Source organism: Gastrolobium bilobum, unplaced genomic scaffold, assembly GCF_033153095.1.
Source record: "Gastrolobium bilobum isolate Gb01-03AN ecotype WA unplaced genomic scaffold, APGP_CSIRO_Gbil_v1 utg16799, whole genome shotgun sequence".
Lineage (NCBI taxonomy): Eukaryota > Viridiplantae > Streptophyta > Magnoliopsida > Fabales > Fabaceae > Gastrolobium > Gastrolobium bilobum.
The window spans coordinates 101,731-129,386 of record NW_026895343.1 but is presented as its reverse complement, the minus strand read 5'-3'; the positions used below and the strand labels follow the sequence as shown (position 1 = coordinate 129,386).

Sequence of the window (27,656 nt, the reverse complement as noted above, 5' to 3'; positions counted from 1 at the left end):
ATGACATATCTTTTTGTAGTGTAAGTTATTAATACTTGTTGGTAGTAATTAAATAAAAAAAATCTGACCCTTTTATGTTCCCTCATCAGCGCACAAAGTGGGGGGGATTTAGAGTGCTATTATGTTAGCCAATAAGAACCCACCACCTTTGGAAAATAGCCTTGTAAGTCAATAAAGAGGATTTATCTTTTAGTGCATCACTTGGACGATCATCAAAAGAGAAAAGGAACGAAAAACCTGCACTTGTCTTCTTCAAAATCGAGGCATGCTTGGAGGGAAGGGTGATGAGAGAACATGTTATTCTAGTGTTTAAATCATCTAGCTCCATTGAGAAAAAAGATTCCTTAGTGAATGAAGAGTAAAATCTTGTGTTTTTTCCTTCTTGAAGAGATCATATGAAGATGCTTTTCTTCTCTTCTCCATGCGCATATCAAGCTGTCCTCTTGGTGTGATGATGGATTTTCATGCCTTTTTGAAGTAAAATCGAAGTAGTAGTCTTCTAGTGGTGTTTAAGGTAATTAAACTACCTTTCCTTAGTTAAATTACATGGATTTATTATTAGGTTTATGAAATTGGGGGCTGAGTTTGTGAAGTTAATATCATGTTATTTATGTTATAGTATGATGAAATATTGATTGTTTTCAAGTCCTTAAGTGGGATTAATTGATGAAGTTTTGGTTGAATGATTGAAATCTCCAAAGGGATGAGTTTAATGGATTCTATATGGTCCAAATTTTGTGTGTAAAAATAAGCACACCAAGTGTTTGATAATATGGCTAAATGAAATAAAAGATATTATTTGTATTGATGAAGGTTCAAGTGATAAAAAAATTGAAAGAGAATTCATTAAACCTTAAACTAGACAAAGCGGTCATCATGTGATAAAATAGGTAAATTATGTGTTTGATTATGTATATCAAGTGTCTGATGTATTGCCTAAGAGGAATCATGAAATTGGAATGATTTTATTAGGATTTAAGTGAAGAAAATGGTAACTAGTTTATAAGAAAATTGATGAACTTTAAATGAAAAATTCAGCCTAGCATGAATAAGATACATGGAGATGATTTTAATGATGTTATGTTAAGTTAATAATATGTTTTTAGTGGTAAGATTATGGTTCATTGATTAGAAGTTGCATTAATGCATGAAATTCCTTTTGTTATGTAGGTTTAGGCCATTGAGCTTTAAATTAGGCTATGAGATTGTTTTAGAGTTTGTCATGAAAGATTAAGGTATGTTATGTGCTATGGTGATGAGAGAACAAAGTTTAAATTACTTTGACATTTTATGGTGTAAAAAAAATGTATGGATGTAAAGGTTTTAAGTGTTGTCAGAATTTTACGTAGTAGTGACCTTAGTTTTAGAAAAATCATATCTCAATCAATTCTTAACCAAATGGCGTTTGTGAGGTACCAAATTGAAGCTTAGGACGTCTAGTTTCTTGTCCTAAAATATGAGAATTTTATGAGCTCACGTTACAGTTTTCAAAAAGAATTAGGGGCATTGTTCGTTCTCGTTTCAGTTTTACAGCAAGCAACAGTGAGTTTGCGAAATTCATATCTCCTTCGTTACTTAACGAAACAGAACGATTCTTGTGTCAAATTAAAGATTAAGATGTCTAGTATTTTTTATAAAAATTACATAATAAACTGGGTGGTAGATCATTCCAGAATAAATAAATAGTCTGCGACCCTGTTCTAGTGACGTTGGGTTTTCAGTTTACTACTTACAGCAGACGTATCTTGGGCTGTACTTATCAAAATAAGGCTTATGATATATCGTTGGAAAGCTTGTGATACTTAGATTATGATGGTTAAGTATAAGAATATTAGGAAAATTTTGGTTGGATGAGCATGAATTGATGTTGTGTTTTAACTTGGTTTACAGGTGGATTGATGATCCTATGTGTGATCGTTGTAGGTTGCCTCCCACGGACGTTATCCTTGAGGATTGACCAAAAGGATTTGGGCATTTCTGAGTGGAAGAAGTTACGGTAAAACTTGCATTGGAGCTGCCTAGCTTGGGAGCTTCAATAAGGTAATCCTTTGGTACTAGGGTTAACCTTGTATATGCTCCATCATGCCCCTTGGGGGTAGTAGTTGGAGGTGTATGTTGATAATGTGTTATAACATGCTCATGCATATATGTATGTATATTGGGTACATAGGATGTACCGTGTCTTTGGCCAGTAGATAGTTGCCTTCGGGCGTTACGAACTTCCACTGGATAGGTCTCCGTTAGGGAGTTCCAGTTGGAACACTTCCTTGGACCAGAACCCGTAGGCTATATGTTGAGGCCAATGGGCCGGATGTTGCGTGATTTTGGCTTCGACCATTTCAGATTCATCGTATTTTTATTCCCTATGCATCCCTACTTCACTAAATCCCTTACTTTATCCTGTTTTGGTTGTTATAGTGCATTATTGATTTACACCTTAGTGAGCCATTGGGCGGAGTGATCTCCAGAACCTCTGGGTTACTGAGATATATTCGTATATCTCATCTCGTGTTTGGGGCATTATTTCACGTAGTTGCAGTGGTACTGGAGCTGTGGGCAAGAGGCCCACATGATGAGCACTTGGAGATTGGAGGATTTTTGCATTTTGAGGCCACTTTGGCATAGGCTAGACTTAGGGCATGAACATTGTATATTGATTTAGGATTATACATATTGTCATCTTTGCTCATGTCATATTTTGCTTAAGTCTAGTTGATGATTTATGTAACAGCCCGTTACGTACTGGTAATGTTATCATTGCATATGGTATTAAGCGCAGTTACAATCACAGTAATTGAGTTAATTAAATTACGGGTAAACTTTTTCTTTTTAATATCATTTGTACTTTTAAAATAATCGTATTAGACATTTTACTAATTGTGATCCTAACTCAAAACTTATTGCGGAAATACGAATACTATAACTTAATACCATACAACTTACGTTTAAAGATGCTAAGTGGTTCCCATAAACCAATGAAGCTAAAAACTTATTTTATTCATGTTCAGCACTAGTGTATTCACTCTTTTTCTTACTACGCAATTAATTCCACACTTCCCTTATGATTCTAATCTCTTATTATGTTATAGCTCTCTTCGTTAGCTACGCGTGGGTTCAAACTGCGCTCAATTTTCAACACCGTAGCTCAAGTTATGCAAATTTTACTAAACTATGTTTGAGCTGATTTTGGGTAGCGCGTTTTAACGCTCTCCAGAGCATTACAACGCGCTCATCGAACCCATTTTTCTTTCTGGTAGCGCGTTAAAACGCTCAATAGCGCGTTAAAACACTCGAGGCCCGAAGGAAATACACTATAGCGCATTATAACGCCCAACTGCGCGTTATAACGCCCACCACAGGTATCCTTTGCGCGTTGTAACGCTCATTTGCACGTTACAACGCTCTCCAACAGGGGACTTATCATTTTTCTTCGGTGTAAGCGCGTTTTAACGCCCATTTAGGGTTCAGTAATTGTCAAATTACCATTTTGCCCTTTGAATGTATTTTCACCCGAAACTCAAGATTTTCACCAATTAAACCCTCTAATCCATAATTCAATCATAATTATGCATTTTCAATTATGTGAGATGTTATAATGTGGGGGCCGTCGGGTTGGAAAAGAGGCTTCTATGCATCATTTCCCTTTGAACCAGGTGGGGAATTTTTTAAAGCACCAAGAACAGAGGCACAACTCTCTTTTGAAAGAACATCAGAATTTCTTGGAGGAACCTGCATAGATCTTTGATCCAACAAAGACTAACATTGATTTTTCTCTCAAAGCATCAGTACCCAGATGGTTTTTGTGTGTACTTTCGTCGAACACTTTGGGTTCATGGTGGGTGAAGAAGCCTCTAGACCCAAATAGTGGTTGAGATGGTTGTGAGCAATATTATGATGATTGCAATTCACTTCGTACCGTGTTAGGTCTCCTGGTATGAAGTTTTGTGCCTTTGAAATTTGACAACTCCATTCTTGCGAACTTGTTCGGAAGTTTTTGATCCAACGAAGATGGCGTTGATCTTGCTCTCAAAGCGTCAGTACCCAGATGGTGTTGATCTTTGTAATAGCCCGTTGTACACCTATATTGTTAACATTAATTATGATATTAAGAGCAGTTACAATCACAACAATTCATTATAAAAATGCGAGTAAACTTTTTCCGTTTAATACGCGACCATTTAAAACAATAAAAAGCATAATAAATAAAAGTTGTGACCGTAACTGTAAACTCTTTGCGGAATAATTATTTAAACTAATTTTATAACATATATTACATCTCTCAAGTCACTAAGGGGTTCTCATAAACCCACTTAGCTAAAATCTCACTTTTACGTTTTCTACCTACCCGAATATGGTTCGGTCTTTAATTTTCTGCGGACAAACCGCATTCTACAAGCCTCCCATATTTTAGTATGTTATTCTAGACTCCATTAAATTTCTAGGAAGCTATCACACGAGTCATAAAGTTCTCGTTTGCTCTGGAAATTGCCGTTTGAAGTTGGACAAGTAAATCCGTCAGCCAACCCCAAAACAGCTCCAAACAGTCTTCGCTCAATCAATTATTCTGGAAATTCCACTCAACCAATTGCTATCAAATTTTTATACCATATACTAGACACCTCAAGCTTAAATTTTACATATTATACACATAATTGGATCAAGAAATGAAGCAAAAATAATTTTCCCAATCTCGCTCCAGAACTGCCTCATGTGCAGCGGCAACATGGGTAGTCCGTGTTCTTAGACTTCTACAGGCCGACTCCCAACCCAGAATTTCCTCATATTTTGACACGTGATAGAGGAGATCTCAAGATTCAAAACGGCGTATGTAACGTCCCTATCGGACCTCTATGGAGGGAGATATGCTCTCCCAAAGTTCACCTAATTTATGCCAATTTCTAGAAAATTCGCCAGAGTTTTCTTTGTTTTTCCAATAATCCCCAAGTTTGCAAAAGTGTTCTATGACCCCAAATTGTACCTAATAATCATTGGGTGGCACAGAAGGACCATCAATGGCTTGGTGCTCTTACAACCCACATAGTTTATATCCAAGTTAATCATTATACATCATTCATGCTTACTTCCTCAATTTAATCAATTCCAATCACAATATTCATTTTTATGCTTCTTGCAACATAAAACATAAATCAACCCTATAATAGGCCTATTTCCCTTTCATCATATTACATACTTCAATATTACATTAGGTCTTCATGTACAAATTACAAATCCTCCAAATGACATATTACAATTCACAAACCATAACCTCCAAGTAAAACATAATAAATACTCCAAAATAAACATGATAAATCAAGACTAAACTTAGACAAAATACATCATGAACAAAATGATAATCATCTCCTAATCATATGCATTGTTCATGACCTAAGTCTATCCTAGGCCCAATGGCCACCAAAATACAAAATAAACAGAATCCTATGTCTGAATCATCCTGTGGGCTTCTTGCCCGCCGCTCCAACTCCACTGCTACCTCCTGAAATAAAGCCCCCAAAGTGGGGTGAGATATACGAATATATCTCAGTAACCCAGAGGTTCTGGAGAATACTATGCCCAATGGCTCATTTCGATGCATATAAATAATATAACATAACATCTGAAAATGGGATAAAACAAGGGATTTAGTGAAATAGGGGAGCATAGGGATACAAAATACGACAAAGCTGGAATGGTCGATGCCAAAACCACGCAACATCCAGCCTATTGGCTTGACATATAAGCCTATGGGTTTCAACCAAGGCGTGTTCCCAGAACATCAAACCAAGGAACCCTCCATCCATATCCACCAGAGACTTCCTAGTGTGCTCCTATCCGGATCACACACCACGACCCCAGGTCAACTGGAACTCCCTCACGGAGACCTATCCAGTGGAAGTCCGTAACGCCCGAAGGAAAACAGTCTACTGGCCAGAGACACGGTACATCTTATGTACCAACACACATACAATATGCATGATCATGTTATCCTATATTATTTACATATACTTCCTACCATTATCCTCAACGGGCATGGTGGAACACACAAGGAGATCAAGCCCCAATACCAAGAGGTTACCTGTATAATCCTCTCCATGTAGCTCCAATGCAATATATTTTCTGAGCTAGTTACACAACAGAAACGCCTACACATAGGACATTCCCAATTAATTTCCATTCATTCAACCATATGCAAGTTATTAATTCAACAAGCATGGTTCCAAAATACTCACCACAATCCCACTTGGTCTGGGACCAAGTGCAACCCACCGAGCTCACGGTTCGGGGTTCAAATCTATGTACGGCAACCTACAATGACCATGTACAGATCATCAACACACGGTAATTCTATCAAAATCCAAAAACATCAAATTCCTCACTTACACCATGGTAGGTTCGGCCATTGTAGTGCAAAATTACAAAATATTTTTCTTTATTTTCTTTTCATTTTTCTTAAGCATCCCAAGGTTACCCCAATGTCATTTTAGGTGACAATTTGCATCCTACATCATTCAAACATCATTTTGCCAATTAATTCGCTCTAGGTCCAATACATATTCCAACACCATCCAATACTTTTCCATTGCTTTTCCAAGCTGCCAACCATCACACAACCCTTCTAATTACCATTTAACAACACATTATACCAATCATACAATTCCACAACATCATATTCCTCATTCTACCCATTATGACCGAATTGCACCAAGCCATATACCAAGGATTATTCCATCCAATTCAACTACTCCACACATCATACAATCCTATTATTACATCATACAACCATACAACAATCCAATTACACAACCCTAATAACAATCTCCAAAACAAAGTCATGACATTTCATACAAATTTTCCTAAGTTATGAGCACATTTTCTCAATAATTTTTATTGCTTTTATAGCTCAAACACATCATTCTAAGACATATTTATATAATACACATTTTCCATTTGAGCTCTTTAATAACACAAATCATACAAAATGCACTTAGGGTTCATGAATCCCAATCAACAATCCAACCAATGTAAAGTGATGAAACTTACTCAATAACTTGGCCTAAAACTCCTCCAAGACATACTAAACCATTGGAGCTCCTAGCAACTCCATGAACACAAATCTCCACCAAAAGGCCGCGGGTTTGGGGGTTTTCTCTCTCAAAATATAGTGGATTTCATGGCTCAAGACTACCACCAATGTGTTTGGGAGGTGATTTCCAACAAATTTCAAGTCAAAAATCACTTGATTCAGTTAGGTATTGATGGAGTTAGAGGAGAATGAAGTTTGAAATGAAAATGAGGCTTTGGGAAGGGGAGGGCCGCGAGTTTGATAAAGGTGAGGAGAGAATGTGATGATGAATAATACCTATGCTTATGTTTCTAAAGTGATTTTGAGTGAGGTGGGCCCCACCTGTAACATCCCACATAATTAGGAAAAATATATAATTGTTATGAAGAATATGGATGCATGTCTGAATTTCGAATTATATGTTAATATATGCTTTTTCTTCCAAATTATATAACTATTTTCTCTATATTGGAACTAATTTGATTTAGGGAATTATTCGAATTACAATTACGGTGATTATTTATTTTAGGCATTTGAAACTTTTGTTAAAAATATAGGAACGATTTAAGTGTAACAAATAGGAAGCCTTATAATACGTAGGTGACTTGGAAATTAATAAACTAGTGGGCTAACTCATAAAGCAATGGAACAATTGGACTCATAATTTTTGGTCCCTTTTCATGTGATGGCCGAAGGCCTAGAGGCCCTAAGAAGCATTTTAGGTTCAACCCAATCTTTTATCTATCCTAACCTCATCTTAAGAATCCTTCAGGAGCTGCCCTTGATTGGTTAGTGATCTACACATGGCAAAAATTTAGCCACTTGGCTTTCCATTGCTCCATGCGCTAGGAAGGGAGGGAAGCAATCTGATTGATTGTGGACCTAGTTTAGCATTCAGTTTTGCTTTTGTAACATGCAGCCAATGGGAGGAGTGTGAGTCAGATTGCATGTTACTTGGTTGGGTAGAAATTATGATTTCTTGTGAACTTAGTCAAGTGTGCTCAGCTTTCTAAACATGCAACCATTATGAGAGGTGCGATCAGTTTGCATGTGACTCCATTGGGGCAGAAATCCCACACCCTCTTTAACACTTCCTTGTGCGCTGGAAGGGGAGGGAGTCTAGTACATTTCTGAATCTTAATGGCTTTTTAAATCAGCTCAAACACTCATCCTTCTCCCCTAGGCGCTGAATGTGTGGGAGAATAAGTTGAGGACTAATTTTACTAAATCAAAACAAAGAACTCAGCCATTCCATCTCCTCCTTCCACCTAAAAACCGTAACTTTGGTAGGGTAGAGACACCATGAAAAATGACAAACTATCCCATTCATCTTTGCTAAAACCGTCACCACCTTCATAGAACCCCACCAACCTAGTTGTCATTAGAATACTCCATTTTTCCTCTTCTCCTATCTTGTAACCTAGAGCTCCATGAGCAGGAAGCAAGGATAGTTCAACGTTTCTTCTTCTTTTCTTTGCTGGCCGAAGACCTCTTTCAAAGAGGTGAGTGTTTTCTATTCTCCTTATTCCTCTCTACACACACGCCAATCGGTTCTCGTGGATGATTATTTTGACTGAATGAGGTTCTGTTCTGTTGAGTCAGCTCCTCCGTTACATGTGCGTGAGCTAGAGTTCTTGGAACGTTGGGGAGGAAGGTCGACTCTTTGGCCGATTGGAAGCATTGGTGTGAAGAGCCAAGAAACTGTAAGTCATCTCCAACCATTTCTCATCCCTTTATGGTTCGACCTAGTTGGCATGTTGAGTTAAATTCATGCAAGTTATAGGAAGTTACAATTTCTGATTTGTAATCTCTCCTTTAATTTCGCTCCAGCCGTAAACTCTTGCTGTATGCATGTCCTAGAATCGTTCTTGGAGTTTAGGAAATGACCCCCATTACTGGTTAGACTATTTTATGAAACTAGATTAACGGACATAGCTTTGCATGTAATAAAATAATTGGACAGCTTGTTCGACGACTCTCTCTAGCGCACTATAGGTCTTGTAAGGGAGACTACGTAATCGATTAAATGTTGTGCACTTAGTACTAGCTTAAATCGATACTGCATGTATAATAGACTTGAATTTTCTTGCTGTTTAAATTAGTTTTGAAATCGGAATTTTGTTGGTAAAAGAAACCATGGAAAAACCGATTGGGATTTTGGGGTAGAAAGGAGTGAAAACATTGCTGCGTATAAGAATTAATATGGAAAACGATTCTGATTTGTACGTTGATATACTAGGTGCGCAAAATGCTTAGGACCTTGGACTATTTTCGCTGCTGCCTGGTAAATTTTTGTGACACGTGAGGTAAGTGTTAGGTGGTATTACCTAATGTGACTATTAACTAGTGTGTAGAGTTGTGAAATGTTGCTCACATGTGCCTGATGATTATGTTGTTAAATATTATACGAATATTCTGACTATGGACTTGTCATGATGGAAGTTTTATTATGAGCTGGAATTTTTAAGTGGCAGCCTGAAATATACGCTATTATGATAATGATCTAGTCATGCATATACACCTCATAATTCATTTGTTTCTTGTTTGTGTGTAAAGCATATCATGGCATACATGCACAAATTTCATGCTGCTCATGGATTAGAATATTTATATAAATATGCATACGTTTGAGCACGCATCATATAGGCATCCCTTCGGTACCAGGGTATGGGACACTTGGCTTCCGTCCGCATAGGCCACAGTTGGAATTCACCTTTGAGGAGCCATCATGGAATATCCACTGTGTATGTTAGTACGTGCACGACGGTGCTATGAATGTACAAGGAAATGGCGTTATATACGCACTAACATGACTATTATGAATGTACATGACCATGGCGTTATATACGCAATAAGATGATGATTAGCAGCTATACGAAATTTTACTGTTGATGCGACTGTTTTGGAATTATGTGTCTAGTTTAATATTGTTGCATTATTGGTTTTGCTATCACACTACTGGGATTTTTCTCACCCCTTTTGGGGCTCAATTTTTACAAAATTGCAAGAGGACGGAAAAGCATTTGATGACGTTATTATTTGGATTTTTGTTGTTACCTGCTGCTGTTTGGATTTCTGCTGTTAACTGTTGTCTGTTGGATGACTGTAATATTGTAACATTTTGTGAAGTTTGGGTTACTGTTAGAAGCAGGATTTGGCTACTGTTTTAATATTTTTATGATCAGTTAGGACTTTGGAAAAATTCTGGAAACGTTTTGCGAAAACTATTTCTTAAGGTTTTGAATGCAGTTTTATAAACTGTTTTGCGAGCACTTTGCAAGTTATATTTAGTGGGGCTACAGACCTCCGAATTGCTTATAATTTATATGCGCGCGAAGCCCCACGTGTCTAGTTTCTGATTATATAAAGTTTACAATGAAATTCTGAAAGCAAGATTTATTATGATTTTTGCACGAAGACAGGTTTTCAGGAAAATGATTATTTCAGCAAGCCATGTATTTCACTAAGTTTTCACACTGTTTTAATTTCTTTTGACCAGATCTGAATACAAAATTTTAACGAGGCCTAAAAACAAAATTTCAGAAGTTATTCGTAACATTACGACTCTAATCCGCTTAGCAGACAACTCTCCTGGATGCATACAGGGGAGGGTGTCACACCACCGCCACCTCATGCGATTTCAAACTAATTCGAATTTTCCTTCGATTCCACTAAACGTCCGTAAATTCATAACCTATTTAGAAACTCTAATTTTTAACATTAACCACTGTCTTTTAATTACCCTTGATCAGATGAATCCTGAGTTTTCCGGTCGTTCGGAGAAACTGCAATTTTAAGCTGTTACGCGCGCCGTAGGCATGCTTCCCCAAACTTCATCAGAAATCATATTTCCTAGTCCTATACACCATTTATAACTTACATCCAAACTTAGAGCTCAAAACTCAATCGACGCATTTTACGGTGCAATCGTATTGCAGTATTTTTACCTAGTAAAAACATTATTCACTGAATTTCCTAAAACTTGCCTATCCACTCAATTTTTCATTCTGAATCCATTTTAAGGGTTATTTTCATCATTTGAGACCTTCCACTCAAATTTACCTTCCTAGGTTGCGTGTGTGGCTAATTACTGTTTTACCCTTTCTTTGTATTTTAGCCTAATTTCCAGGATTTTCACTAATCCTTCCCTTTAATACTCATTTAATATATTATATGATTTAGAAATGCGAGGTGTTATATTCACCCCTCATTTTTGAAATTTTGTCCGCAAAATTAAATCATAACTGTTCGCTAACTTAGGATACAGCTGGAGAATCTCATCCTCCCGCTCCCAAGTAGCCTCCTCAGGTGTACGTCTTTCCCATTGAATCTTTAGCATCAGAATTTTTTTACTTCTCAGCCTCTTCTCACTGCGGTCAAGGACATCAATAGGACCAACAAGAGTCTTCAAATTCTCTCGAATCTCAATATCATCCAGTATCGCCACATGTGATTCATCCAGAATATAACGTTGCAGCTGCGATACATGAAACACATCGTGCAAATTCGACAACTGTGGGGGCAAGGCAAGCTGAAAGGCCACTCACACTCTTTTCATTATCTGATACGGCGCAATAAACCGAGGACTCAGCTTCCTCACGCCCAATGCACGACCAACACCCGTAACTAGAGATAACCGCACAAATACATGATCACCTTCCTCGAATTCTAGCGGTCTGTGTCTATTATCATAATAACTTTTCTGCCGATTCTGTGCCTATTTAAGTTTCTCTCTGATCATTTTAATCTGTGATGTAGTTTCTTGCATAAAATCTGGCCCAAATTTGTCTTTATCACCTACCTCAGTCCAACAAGTAGGAGTACGACATCTCTGTCCATACAATGCCTCATACGGTGCCATGCCCAGACTGGAATGAAAACTGTTATTATAAGAAAATTCCACCAATGACAAGTACCTGTCCCAAGCTGTGCCCTGCTCCAATGTGCAACCTCTCAGCATATCCTCAAGTGTCTGAGTGGTCCTCTTAGTCTGACCATCAGTCTGCAAATGATACACAGTGCTCAGCCTGAGCTGAGTGCCAAAATCCTGCTGCAAGGCTCCCCAAAAGCGAGAAGTAAATTTCGGGTCCCGATCACTAACAATGCTAACCGGTATCCCGTGGAGCCTTACAATCTCTTTCATATACAATTTTGCTACTTTCTCCGTAGAGAAGTCCACTCGCACTGGCAGAAAATGTGCAGACTTTGTAAGCCTGTCCACTATAACCCAAATTGAATCGTGACCAGCCTGAGTCCGAGGCAAACCAACAACGAAATCCATAGAGATGCTCTCCCATTTCCACTCTGGTATATCCAATGGCTGAAGTAAACCAGCAGGTTTCTGATGTTCTATCTTGACTTTCTGACAAATTAAGCACCTTGTTACATACTCAGCAACATCCTTCTTCATCCCAGGCCACCAGAACTTAGTTTTTAGATCTTGATACATTTTTGTGGCACCTGGGTGGACAGAATACTGACCCTTATGGGCCTCAACCATTACCTCCTCTGCTAACCCCTTGGGCACAACAATCCTGCCCTGATACATTAATAATCTCTGTTCATTCAAAGATATGCCCCTATGTCCTTTCAAATACTTGATACTGTTGTTCCGTATCTGAGTTTCTTTGATTTTCTCATGTAATTCATTTTCAATCCGTAAGCACTCAAATTCATCCATCCTACCTGCAAAGACATCCATCAATTTCAAATCACATAATTGCTCAATCACTTCATTATCCCAAAACATCAGCTGGGACACGCTGACAGACTTCCTACTCAAGGCATCTGCTACCACAGTAGCTTTACCCGGATGGTATTTCAGTTCAAAATCATAATCTTTTAAGAATTCCACCCATCTTCGTTGTCTCATATTCAGCTCTTTCTGATTAAACAAATATTTCAAACTCTTGTGATCACTGAACAAAGCAAATTTCATCCCATACAGAAAATGCCTCCAGATTTTTAAGGCAAATACAATAGCAGCAAGCTCCAAGTCGTGCGTTAGATAATTTTCCTCATGAGGCTTCAATTGTCTAGAAGCATAAGCAACCACTCTCCTCTCTTGCATCAACACACTCCCCAAACCTTTCTTTGAAGCATCACAGTATAATTCAAACTCACCTTCCGGATCGGGAAGAGTCAACACAGGAGCAGTAGTCAACTTCTGTTTAAGAGCCAGACAATATTTCTCACATTCTTGGGTTCACACAAAAGGAGTATCATTTCGTGTCAATCGGGTCAACGGCAGTACCATTGTGGAAAACCCCTCTCTAAATCTACGATAATACCCAGCAAGACCCAGAAAGCTCCGGATCTCAGTCACAGTCTTCGGTCGTTCCCAGTCAATTACAACATGAATCTTGTTTGGATTCACTGCAACACCCCTAGCGGAAATAACATGACCCAGAAATTGTACCTCAGATAACCAAAATTCACACTTAGACAGCTTTGCATACAAGTTTTTATCCTTAAATATCTGCAACACAGTCCTCAGATGCTCCGTATGCTCCTCTTCACTTTTGGAATAAATTAAGATGTCATCGATGAATACAATTACAAACTGGTCCAAATACGGTTTAAAAATGTGATTCATATAGTCCACGAACACCGCAGGGGCATTAGTAAGCCCAAAAGGAATCACCTGACACTCGTAGTGTCCGTATCTAGAACGGAATGCCATTTTAGGCACATGCTCCGGCTTAATCCGGATCTGGTGGTATCCGGACCGGAGATCAATTTTGGAAAATACACAGGAACCCCTCAACTGATCCAGCAAATCATCAATACGCGACAATGGGTATCTGTTCTTAACTGTAACTTTATTCAACTGCCGGTAGTCAGTACACAACCTCATGCTTCCATTCTTCTTTTTCACAAATATAACTAGTGCTCCCCACGGAGACACACTCGGTCTGATAAAATTCTTTGCAGATAGCTCCTCAATATGTTTCTTTAACTCAGCCAACTCCAGTGGCGACATCCGGTATGGAACCAAAGAGATAGGCCCCACACCAGGCAACAATTCAATAGAGAACTCAATCTCTCTCTCTCAGGTGGGAATTCCGATATCTCATCAGGAAAAACATCCACAAATTCATTAACCACCGGAATACTAGAAATCTCTATCTCCTTATCACCCACCAATCCACCCAAGAAAACATAACCCAGATCACCAGCCTTCAAGGCTTTAATGGTTTGATAGACAGACAGAAAAGGAGACGGACAAACCGAGGGCTTCTCGTGAGATAATATCAACCTCTTGCCACAGCAATCAATCATTGCGCAATTTTGAGACAACCAATCCATACCCAATATCAAATTAACAGAGGCGAGGGGTAAGATAATCAAATCAATAGTGTAACCCCTGCCTTCGTAGATAAACCCAACCTCTTTACAAATAAAGGAGGAATCACTAACCTTTCTTGTAGCAGTAGTAATACGCATGGGGGGAATCATCTGTGATACTCTTAACCCCAACCTCTTAGCAACATATTCCGCCACGAACGAATGCGTCACTCCCGAATCAAATAAAGCAGACAAATCAATATTGGAGATAAAAATTGTACCTTTAACCAGATTAGGTGCCTTCTCTGTCTGCTGCGCATTAGTAGTATAAACACGCCCAACCATAGGAGCAGATGGCAAGGCCTACAGATTCGCAGCCTGCCCAGTATTACTATAACACTCTCTGGCAAAATGCCCAACCTTACCACACTTGAAACAAGAATTCGGAGCCGCACTACAAGGACCTCGATGATACCTCTTACACTTATCACAATGCGGAAGAGAATTTCTATCATTGAACCCACTCCTCTGACCACCACCCCTCTTGAATTGACCTGGAGGCTGCCTTACCTGCAACCCCCTACCTCTATTATTATTCTGATGGTAGCCACCTCTGTTATTATTTCCAGAAGGACCAGATGTCCTCCTATTATCCTGCTCTCTCGAAGAACTAGACTTCAGATACCTACCATAAATAGTTTCAACCCTCTTGCACTGGGTCACTAAATCAGCAAAATTTCTAACAGCAGTATTAGACATCCTCTTGGCAATCTTCTCATTCAAACCTCTCTGAAATTTAGCAGACAAGAATTCCGAGGTAGGCAAAACACCCCCATAATTTGCGAACTTGACCAATTCATTAAACTTGGCCAAATAAGTATCAATAGACATGGTACCCTGTACCAATTTATCAAATTCACCCTGCTTGGCTTCCCGAACATCCCTGGGAAAATACTCTTCATGAAATAACCTTTCAAATAATGCCCAAGTTAATTATTCCCCCTGAATAGTAAACGGGCGAGATGCATTGTACCACCACTCGTGGGCATCCCCCTCAAGCATGTAGACATAATAAAGTAGTCTCTGGGGATCCTGGCACCTCATAACCTGAAATATTTTCTCCATCCCCATCAGCCAGGTAGTAACTACTTTCGGGTCCCTTGACCCCTGAAATGCAGGCGGTTTGTGTTTTCTATAAGATACGAGCCTCTACTCATCAGTACCAACAAATACCTGCCCAGCAACCCCAGAAGACTGAGCAACAACAGTAGGATCCACAGAAGGCTCTGGGATATAAGTAGGATCAGTAGTATGGCGACTAGCCTCCTCAGAATGACGACTAGCCCCACTCCCCTCCTGATGAGGTGTAACAGATGTGTACGGGTAGGAGTAACCGTAGCTGTATGCGGAGGAGAATCATCCCTCTTGTGCCGAGTCCTATCTGCCCTTATCTCATTCATGAAGGCATGCATCATATCCTGATTATTTTTCATCAGGTTCTCGGTCATTGTTCTATTTGCAGCAGTCTCTTCCTGCAGAGCATTCAGAACTACAGTAATAGGATCTGATGCTAAAGGTCCTGCACCTCGAGTTCCCCGGCGACCTCGTGCCCTACTTATGATATCTGAACATGTAACACAAAGGAATGAGCTGATCAGACCCACACTGAGGAATCACATATACATTAATCATAAACAGTTCACAGATAGCTATGCAACACAAAATATAGTTATGCATTATCAGAGTTCCCTAACAAAACTGCTTTGATACCAAAAAATGTAACAGCTCATTGTACACCGGTATTGTTAACATTAATTATGAAATTAAGCGTTGTTACAATCACAGCAATTCATTATAAAAATGCGAGTAAACTTTTTCCGTTTATTATGCGAGCATTTAAAACAATAAAAAGTGTAATAAATAAAAACTGTGACCGTAACTGTAAACTCTTTGCGCAATAATTATTTAAACTACTTTTATAACATATATTACATCTCTCAATTCACTAAGGGGTTCCCATAAACCCACTTAGCTAAAATCTGACTTTTACATTTTCCACCTACCCGAACATGATTCAGTCTTTAATTTTCTGCAGACAAATCACATTCTACAAGCCTCCCATATTTTAGTATGTTATTCTAGACTCAATTAACTTTCTAGGAAGCTACCACACGAGTCATAAAGTTCTCGTTTGCTCCGAAAATTGCCGTTTGAAGTTGGACAAGTAAATCTACCAGCCAACCCCAAAACAGCTCCAAACAACCTTCGCTCAATCAATTATTCTGGAAATTCCACTCAACCAATTGCTCTCAAATTTTATACCATAAACTAGACACCTCAAGCTTCAATTTGACATATCATACATCTAATTGGACCAAGAAACGAAGCGGAAATAATTTTCCCAATCTCGCTCCAGAACTTCCTCATGTGCAGTGGCAACATGGGCAGTCCGAGTTCTTAGACTTATACAGGCCGACTCCCAACCCAGAATTTCCTCAAATTTTGACACGTGATAGAGGACATCTGAAGCTTCAAAACGGAGTATGGAACTTCCCTATCGGACCTCTGTGGAGGGAGATATACTCTCCCAAAGTTCACCTAATTTATGCCAATTTCTAGAAAATTCGCCAGAGTTTCCTTTGTTATTCCAATAATCCCAAAGTTTGCAAAAGTGTTCTATGACCTCAAATTGTACCTAATAAACATTGGGTGTCACACAAGGACCAGCAATGCCTTGGTGCTTTTACAACCCACACAGTTTATATCCAAGTTAATCATTATACATCATTCATGCTTACTTCCTCAATTTAATCAATTTCAATCACAATATTCATTTTTATGCTTCTTGCAACATAAAACATAAATCAACCCTAGAATAGGCCTATTGCCCTTTCATCATATTACATACTTCAATATTACATCAGGTATAACATCCCGCATAATTAGGAAATTACATAACTTGCAATTAGGGGTGTGAAGCATGCTGGAAATTCGAATTAAATTTATGTTTAGAGTGGAATTAATTTAAGTTAGGAAAATTATCTTTGTTGCTATTATAAGCGAGTATATGTGTATATTTTAATAGATTCAAGACACTAGTTAAAAAGGGATAGTATTACATTTAATTACAATGTAGGTAGGAACCCTAGTAATAACTAGTGGGAACTTGAAATAATAATTAATATATATTACATGTGATAAGTGAACCATTAGGAAGTTAATTAAAATGCCATAATGGAGGTGAATGCATGCCTTGGATTAAAAATCATAAAGTATGAAAGCCTTAATTAATATTTAGAAGGCATATAAAATAATAAGTAGTAGGTTGTACATGAGATAGGTAAGTTGTTGGACATTCACTTTGAGACCCTTTTTCCTTTGTGGAGCGATGGCCCAAGGCCATTGTGGAAGGACTTGTTTCAGCCCAAATCTCTCCTATCCTTGAACCTTTAGTTAATCTCTCACAAATTTTGCATGTATGAAATTCTATTGGTTAATGGCAGCCCTCACCACCTAGCGCCCAATAAGGGCAAAAGCTGTCTTACTTTTCTTGTACCTTTGGATCAGATTTATGACAACTTCTTCCCACCTATGCACAACATGAAGGAGAAACATGTTGACTTCTTCTTCTTATTCCATTTGAATCAAACTCAGCCCCACTTTACTCTCATGTTTTCTATGCGCAATAACAAAGGAATACTCCAAGAAAATGGCTTGCTCATCCTTGAATCAGAATCACACTAAGCTTCACTCATGCCCCTCTCACAACCGTAACTCCTCCTTGAGGCATACCACAAACATTGCTGGAATCTTCTTCCACATCATCTCTCCCTCTAACCGTGAGTCCATAAGGAGATAGCAAAGTGCCAAGCATACTCATCCTCTTCTTCCCCTTCTTTGTTCGGCTGTATACATCCATCAAGGAGGTGAGATGTTTCTTTTGTTGTCTTCTTGTTCCCTAATACTTGGGTCGGTCTTAATTGAATGTTTCCACTGCATGCACTTGGTACAGTGCTGAACGAATTCCCCTTTCCCTTGCATGTAGCTGGAACCGGTCTTTTTGGAGCAAAGGGAAAAGTGTAGGACTGTTCCTTGGTCGATGATGGTCTTTTGTGTGCTAGTGAGCTGGTAAGTTGAGTTCCATTTTTCCTCTCCTCTTATGCACTGCTTCGGCTAGCTTGTAGGTTCTAGGAAGTAATTTCTGTTTTGTAATCCTTCCCTTAATTCTGTTCAAACCGTAAAAACCTTGACCATTGATGTATGCATTCCTACAGAATCCGATTTAGGGGCTTGGGAAATAGCTTCACTGTTATTTTGTTGAGCAATCAAAACTCCCCTTCCACCCAATGCTTCGGCCTTTACATGTAACTTAGGAGAGTATTAGTTGGTTAATTCTTTTCCTTTCTTTTTCTGTTCAGCCTTACAATTTTGAATTTTTGGGTGCAAGCAAGAAAACCCGAGTTTTGGAGCTTGAAAGGTAATTGTTAAGTCTTGTAAACATTTATAATTGATATAGGCAGCATTCTTTGAGCCTTTAGCGCACCTAAGCCTTGTAGGAAGTGGTATGATAATTGAAAATAGAAGCCCTCTAATTGTTGGCCTGAAAACCATAAATGCATGTCTTAGAAACTTTGATTTTTTTTTATCATGGTTAACGTTTGGTAAAATTATTATCAAGACAGAAAAATTAATCAGGGAGAGAACCATGAAATCTGTTTTGAATCAAGCCTTTTATGTGTTAATAACATTATAGAAAGCATGTTAAAATCTAGATAAACCACTCCTAAATCATACGGATGATGTTATGGCAAGCGAAAAAGGAAGTACCTAGTTCACGGTTTCAAAAACCGAATCTGCTTGCAAAGGAAACCTTGGATGTTGTCAATTGATAACCATTGGTAATGCACCCTTAGGTCTAAAAATTTACTAAGTTATGAGCCTTGGAATTCGATTGTAAATCAAGGAATTAGGAGAATGGGAAAGCTATGTGGTGTATAGGAAGTATATGTAATAAATTCTGACTTGGTACCTACGTTTGTTAGGTGCGCAAGATCCTAAAATATGGACTATTTGGTGATATCTGGTTAAAAGTCTGTAAGCCCCGAGGTAAGTGTTCGGTGGATTACCCCTTTGTGACTGTTAATTTAGTACTCGAATTTTTAATTTGTTGCTCTCATGTTCTGTTCTGATTCTGTTTGAAGGTAATTATAATTTGATTTGGAATAAGAACTCTTGGAATTTCTGTTTGGATATGATGATTGATTTGGAATAAGAACGGTTGGAATTTCTGTTTGGATTTATACTATGCTTTGAATTTCTGTTGTCATAGTTATATTGAATTATGATTCTGATATTTAGTCATACGCATGAACATCATAAAACTGCATTTGGACATGTATGTGCGAAACAAAACATATCATAGCATACAACATTATGCATTCAGTTTTGGAAACCGAAGTATATAATAAAAGTAAGCATATGTTTGAGCACGCATCATATAGGCATCCCTCCGATACCAGGGTATGGGACACTTGGCTTCAGTCCGCATAGGTCACAGTTGGAATTCCCCTCTGATGGAGCCAGAATGGAATATCCACTGTCTTAGTTAGTAGTACGTGCACTGTAATGCTATGAGCGTACATTACTCTGGCGTTATATACGCACTCTGATTAGTACTCTGGCGTTATATACGTACTATGATTAGTATTCTGGCGTTATATACGCACTTTGATTATATTTTGGATTCTGTTCTGGAACTATTTGATGATGTGACAATTTTGGAAATTCGGTATTTAAGTTAACATTGTTGCATTGCTGGATTTTCTGCCACATTACTGGATGTTTCTCACCCCTTCTGGGGCTCAATTTTTATAAAATTGCAGGAAGGCGAGAAGTGTTTGATGACATGATCACATGACAAATTCTGTTTAAGTTATGCTGTTTGGCAACCTTGCTATTTACTCGCTGTTCCTGCTAATTGTGTGCTGACTATTTGACCTTGATATAGTATCTTGAAGAATGGCATGCTATGATGCATATTCTGTTTTGAAAAGAGTTGTGGCATGATTTTTATATCTCGTTTGATACTTATGTGATTCTGGTATCTAAATTGTCAAACAAATTTCTGCTGTATTTAAATTCGGATTTTTGAACTGTTTTAGCAAGCACCTTGCGAGTTCTCGTTCTAGGGCTACAGACCTCCGAATGAGGTATAATTTATATGTACGTAGAGCCCCAGTTGTCTGTTTTCAAATTATATAAAGATTATGTCTAAAGCTTGTAAACCCGATTTATTATAATTTTTGCAAGTCATGAGGTTTTTGGAAAAATACACTGAAATTTCGAGTACTTTGCGAGTTCTATTTCTGGGCCTACAGACCTCCAATTGATATATAATTTATATGACCGTAAAGCCCCAGATGTCTAGTTTCTTCGTAGCAAAGAAATTTTTTGTAAGCTTGAGATTTCGAATTTACATGATTCTTACAATACAGGCTGTTTCCATGAAAAATCAGAGTTGCGCAGCAAAAGCCCTTTTAAAAATTAACGAGCTGTATGATTTTATAAAGTCCGTTTCCAGACAAGATTTTTAATTGTGACATCAAAATGTTTTTATGGAAAAATAATTTTATTCGATAATGTTGCGACTCTAATCAGTTTTTAGCAGACACTTCCCTTGGATGCATACAGGGGAGGGTGTCACACTAAATGGTATCAGAGCAGTTTTGATTCAAGGTGTTTGTGTATTATTTCTGCATTGGTTATTGTTTGTATATGTTTGCTGAGTCGTTGCTGTCTGAATCTAACTGTGGAATTGTTTGCTGGCTGCTGAATCTTAGAATAAAATTATTGGACTGTCTGAAGCATAATTGGCACGTGCTGAATTGTTCTTTTAAATTGGGAAAGTTAGTATAATTAAAAATGTTAGAGTTATCCTGAGCTAAATTGAAATCATCTTGTGGTATTGTTTACTTACAGCAGTATAAAATTAACTTACTTGGAGCAGTTTTGAGTCCTGAGAATGGTGTGAAGTACTGTTTGATTTTTTGAAGTGTAGGCTGTATTGTATGAATTTAACTTACTGTCGACATGATGTGTAGAGGTTAGTGATGCAGTGATGCGGATAGTATGGTTAAGTAGTTGAATTTGATCAGCTCAATTGGATTGACTTATCTTGCTGTTGATGTTATTGAAAGTGGTTCGGGTGTTGAATATTATGTACTGTTTTATCATATGCCCTGATCGGTTGTGATGTCCATGCACTGCTTTGAAATATTTGACTTGAATGGTTGCTGTCACTAAATTGTGCAAGAGTTGTCTGATTGTACTATGTTGCAGTTGAATTGAAATGTTTGAATTGTCTAATTGTGTAATTGATTATTTGAGATTCTGTCTTGAAGTGGGAATCGTGTCTCAATCTTAAGTCTGTTGTCGCGTATGCCATGCAGTGAGTAGGATCCACTCATTGTTTAGCATTACGAAAGTAGAATTAGTATTTATGAGGCACAAAAACCTCCTCAAGAGAGAAGTCTGATGTGTGGTAGATTGTAATTAATTAATACCTGAACGATGAATAAATAATGAAGTATGGAATTTGACGACTCCCAGTGTTTGATGAGATGATATTCCAGCTGTTACTAGGAATGGGTCTGGCCAACACATTCCTTGGTAACACGGCAGTATCAAATTGTCAAGCACCGAGATTTAATTAATGAAAAGTGTTTGGATGGTAGTTTTGGTGCCTATGCTTGAAATTATGTGGGAAATTAATCTAGGGAATGACTTGAATAATTGGAACAAGCAAACTAAATTTTGTAGAACCATATGATGGTACGTAGTAATGAATTGGTGTTTAAGTTGTATTAAGAGTGAGTGGTGTCTGTTTGATAAATTGGATACATGAAAACTTTTGTTTTGGTGTTGGTTTGTCAGGTATACCAAATGAAGAAAAATAATTGAAATTAGGTTGTTGGTCGAGTGTAAGAATTTGAGTTTATGAAACGTTTGATTTATTTTAACCGTCTAGTATGCAATCTCCGGAGTAGTGACATCTAGTTAAATTCAGTTTGTGTACTGTGCTCAAGAAATCCATTTTGTTATGTAATCTGAATGTGTGAGTCATGTTCTGATCTAACTACTTCAGGGAGACTTTTCTATGTTGTGAATCTGGTTGTGTTAAATTCTGTTTTGAGCACTTGATTTTGTGAATTCTCTTTTATATTGAAAGCTGGATTTAAAGCGTGGGATGTGTTATGGAGTGTATCTGAACCTAATTTGAGGTAAATGGTATGGTATTGTTGGTGGAGTGCTTTTGGTAGCTGTTTAGGAATTGCAATGTGTATTAATGATTGAGAAGTTCATATCATGGTTAATGGATCCTCTGATCAGTAGAGTCAATTACATCTGAGGTACCTAGACAGCGGAAAGCTCGAGGAAGTTTCCTCATATGGGTGTTTTGACGAATTGTATGAGAGGTACCACTTAACATGATATGTGTGAAAAGCAGGATAGAATTGATTAGCTGTATATGTGACTGCTTGGTACTTTGGTTTTGTTGAGTACGTTGTAAAAGAATAGACTTGGTTACATATGATTTTAGGAAAATATTAGACAGTAACTATAGAATAAGCGAACAGGCTTAACATCTCATGTAATTATGGCAATTAGGAGTTAGTACCCCAGAAGCTCTGTGTCCCAACTCGTGTTCTTATAATTCAGCTTCCTTGATAGAGTTTACAAACACACAGATTTCATTATATGTCCCTCCTCTTCTCTTACTGTAATCAGGTACTTCGCGTTTAATTAGAGGTGACTCCTAAACCATGAACGCTAGGCAAAAGCACTACTCATCAATGTAATTCCTTCTTTCCGTAAGATAGAGTCGAATAGGGTGTTACCCACTTAATTGATGCCGTTAAATTTTTATACCTCAATAGTTATGGATTAAGGTCTTTAGGAAATAAGAACATTTACTGGAATTCTGCTCGTGATGAAATTTTGTGATTTTATGAAGACCCTTCTACGTTGTAATTTGGAATCTGATGCGTTCTGTTTTATTTACTCGATTTTCTGTAGACTATTAAGTTGTGGAATTCTACTCGTGATGTTTGTCAAATCAGGTAATTAGTGGTGAAGTGTTTATTGAGTTGAATTCTCTTATATGTAAGGAGTAAGTAGGAAGTGGGTGAAATTCTAATTTGTAACATGTAAACTGCGAAGATAAATTAAGTGTAATTGAAGGTCCTAGTTAATTAGCCCCCTGTTTGCACAAGTAATAGGCAGGTATATTTAGTCATTTTAAAATTGTCTAATTCGAGATTGAAAAAATTTGTCCGTGGGATCAATTGTGAAGTAACCTTGTAAACTGAATTGTTAACTCTCAACCAATCATGCATAAAACTCTAGAGTCATCTAGTAGGTAATGACATGCATTGTCAGTATGGCAAGTATAGCAGGTGAATAAATAAGAGGATGGCATGTTATTGATGTGGACACACATAAGAAACAAGAAAAATAAACAATAATGTTAAGCGATAATCACAAATGTATACAGGCACGGAACCAGATTCATTTCTTGTTTAGGCACTAGACTAAGATTCTTTGGGTCTTTATAAAGATCCTGACAGGAGAGACTTAGGTACCTGTTTCTTTTCTATCAACCATCAAGTATAAAGTTATATAGTGAAGAAGTGTTTTGTAAATGGATTTGTCTAGTTTAACAACTAATTATGTAACAAAAACGTGAGCCTCATTATGATTTAAGGATAACTGGAGTTTTTGGTCGGATTGTACTTCATCTTTATTACAGTGTGGTCTTTGACGTTGTTTAAAGAGAAACCAGAAATTTGTTTATTATGATTAAGCTAGGAAAATTTTTTATTCCTTCTGTACGATTAAAATTTTGTCACATATTATCTAATGAACAGGTAAGGTCCAGTTTGTTTGTAAGATTCTGAATTTATAATGACTTTTATAGATGCTTAGCTGAATGTAACGTCTTGCACGAATGCAATTGTGTTTGGCATATGACTTATGTAGTTATCGGAATGGTAGGACGAAGTTTGGGGACAAACTTCAAATTTGGTGGGGAGAGTGTAACATCCCGCATAATTAGGAAATTACATAACTTGCAATTAGGGGTGTGAAGCATGCTGGAAATTCGAATTAAATTTATGTTTAGAGTGGAATTAATTTAAGTTAGGAAAATTATCTTTGTTGCTATTATAAGCGAGTATATGTGTATATTTTAACATATTCAAGACACTAGTTAAAAAGGGGTAGTATTACATTTAATTACAATGTAGGTAGGAACCCTAGTACTAACTAGTGGGAACATGAAATAATAATTAATATATATTACATGTGATAAGTGAACCATTATGAAGTTAATTAAAATGCCATAGTGGAGGTGAATGCATGCGTTGGATTAAAAATCATAAAGTATGAAAACCTTAGTTAATACTTAGAAGGCATATAAAATAATAAGTAGTAGGTTGTACATGAGATAGGTAAGTTGTTGGACATTCACTTTGAGACCCTTTTTCCTTTGTGGGGCGATAGCCCAAGGCCATTGTGGAAGGACTTGTTTCAGCCCAAATCTCTCCTATCCTTGAACCTTTAGTTTATCTCTCAGAAAATCTGCATGCATGAAATTCTATTGGTCAATGGCAGCCCTCACCACCTAGCGCCCAATAAGGGCAAAAGCTATCTTACTTTTCTTGTACCTTTGGATCAGATTTATGACAACTTCTTCCCACCTATGCGCAACATGAAGGAGAAACATGTTGACTTCTTCTTCTTATTCCTTTTGAATCAAACTCAGCCCCACTTTACTCTCATGTTTTCTATGCGCATAACAAAGGAATACTCCAAGAAAATGGCTTGCTCATCCTTGTCCATAAGGAGATAGCAAAGACCCAAGCATACTCATCCTCTTCTTCCCCTTCTTTGTTCGGCTGTATACATCCATCAAGGAGGTGAGATGTTTCTTTTGTTGTCTTCTTGTTCCCTAATACTTGCGTAGGTCTTAATTGAATTTTTCCACTGCATGCACTTGGTACAGCGCTGAACGAATTCCCCTTTCCCTTGCATGTAGCTGGAACCGGTCTTTTTGGAGCAAAGGGAAAAGTGTAGGACTGTTCCTTGGTCGATGATGGTCTTTTGTGTGCTAGTGAGCTGGTAAGTTGAGTTCCATTTTTCCTTTCTCCTCTTATGCACTGCTTCGGCTAGCTTGTAGGTTCTAGGAAGTAATTTCTGTTTTGTAATCCTTCCCTTAATTCTGTTCAAACCGTAAAAACCTTGACTATTGATGTATGCATTCCTACAGAATCCGATTTAGGGGCTTGGGAAATAGCTTCACTGTTATTTTGTTGAGCAATCAAAACTCCCCTTCCACCCAATGCTTCGGCCTTTACATGTAACTTAGGAGAGTATTAGTTGGTTAATTCTTTTCCTTTCTTTTTCTGTTCAGCCTTACAATTTTGAATTTTTGGGTGCAAGCAAGAAAACCCGAGTTTTGGAGCTTGAAAGGTAATTTTGTGGAATTAAGGATTGTTTCTTGGATTAGGGGAAATTGATAAGTCTTGTAAACATTTATAATTGATATAGGCAGCATTCTTTGAGCCTTTAGTGCACCTAAGCCTTGTAGGAAGTGGTATGATAAATGAAAATAGAAGCCCTCTAATTGTTGGCCTGAAAACCGTAAATGCATGTCTTAGAAACTTTGATTTTTTTTATCATGGTTAACGTTTGGTAAAATTATTTTCAAGACAGAAAAATTAATTAGGGAGAGAACCATGAAATCTGTTTTGAATCAAGCCTTGTATGTGTTAATAACATTATAGACAGCATGTTAAAATCTAGATAAACCACTCCTAAATCATACGGATGATGTTATGGCAAGCAAAAAAGGAAGTACCTAGTTCACGGTTTCAAAAACCGAATCTGCTTGCAAAGGAAACCTTGGATGTTGTTAATTGATAACCATTGGTAATGCACCCTTAGGTCTGAAAGCTTACTAAGTTATGAGCCTAGGAATTCGATTGTAAATCAAGGAATTAGGAGAATGGGAAAGCTATGTGGTGTATAGGAAGTATATGTAATAAATTCTGACTTGGTACCTATGTTTGTTAGGTGCGCAAGATCCTAAAATGTGGACTATTTGAAAATATCTGGTTAAAAGTCTGTAAGCATCGAGGTGTGTGTTCGGTGGATTACCCTTTTGTGACTGTTAATTTAGTACTCGAATTTTTGATTTGTTGCTCTCATGTTCTGTTCTGATCTGTTTGAAGGTAATTATAATTTGATTTGGAATAAGAACTCTTGGAATTTCTGTTTGGATATGATGATTGATTTGGAATAAGAACGGTTGGAATTTCTTTTTGGATTTATACTATGCTTCAAATTTTTGTTGTCATAGTTATATATAAATTATGATTCTGATATTTAGTCATACGCATGAACATCATAAAACTGCATTTGGACATGTGTGTGCGAAACAAAACATATCATACCATACAACATTATGCAGTCAGTTTTGTAAACCGAAGTATATAATAAAAGTAAGCATATGTTTGAGCACGCATCATATAGGCATCCCTCCGGTACCAGGGTATGGGACACTTGGCTTCAGTCCGCATAGGTCACAGTTGGAATTCCCCTATGATGGAGCCAAAATGGAATATCCACGGTGTTAGTTAGTAGTACGTGCACTGCAGTGCTATGAGCGTACATTACTCTGGCGTTATATACGCACTCTGATTAGTACTCTGGCGTTATATACGCACTATGATTAGTTTTCTGGCGTTATATACGCACTTTGATTATATTTTGGATTCTGTTCTGGAACTATTTGATGATGTGACAATTTTGGAAATTCGGTATTTAAGTTAACATTGTTGCATTGCTGGATTTTCTGCCACACTACTGGGATGTTTCTCACCCCTTCTGGGGCTCAATTTTTATAAAATTGCAGGAAGGCGAAGAAGTGTTTGATGACATGATCACATGACAAATTCTGTTTAAGTTATGCTGTTTGGCAACCTTGCTGTTTACTCGCTGTTCCTGCTGATTGTGCTGACTATTTGACCTTGATGTAGTATCTTAAAGAATGGCATGCTATGATGCATATTCTGTTTTGAAAGGAGTTGTGGCGTGATTTTTATATCTCATTTGATACTTATGTGATTCTGGTATCTAAATTGTCAAACAAATTTCTGTTGTATTTAAATTCGGATTTTTGAACTGTTTTAGCGAGCACCTTGCGAGTTCTCGTTCTAGGGCTACAGACCTCCGAATGAGGTATAATTTA

The 27,656-nt window shown here is 37.6% G+C and overlaps 1 long non-coding RNA gene across 3 annotated transcripts; it reads left to right on the top strand.

Annotated features, from left to right (window-relative positions):
- The first annotated feature begins 228 nt into the window (after positions 1–228).
- On the top strand, positions 229–27,656 carry LOC133306429 (uncharacterized). Of its 3 annotated transcripts, none has more exons than XR_009750894.1 (4): positions 229–514; positions 1,891–2,040; positions 9,300–9,366; positions 27,321–27,656. It is a non-coding gene; the product is annotated as an uncharacterized LOC133306429 (long non-coding RNA). The 3 variants fall into 3 exon arrangements; XR_009750895.1 differs by lacking the exon at positions 27,321–27,656 and adding an exon at positions 19,390–19,424; XR_009750891.1 differs by lacking the exon at positions 9,300–9,366.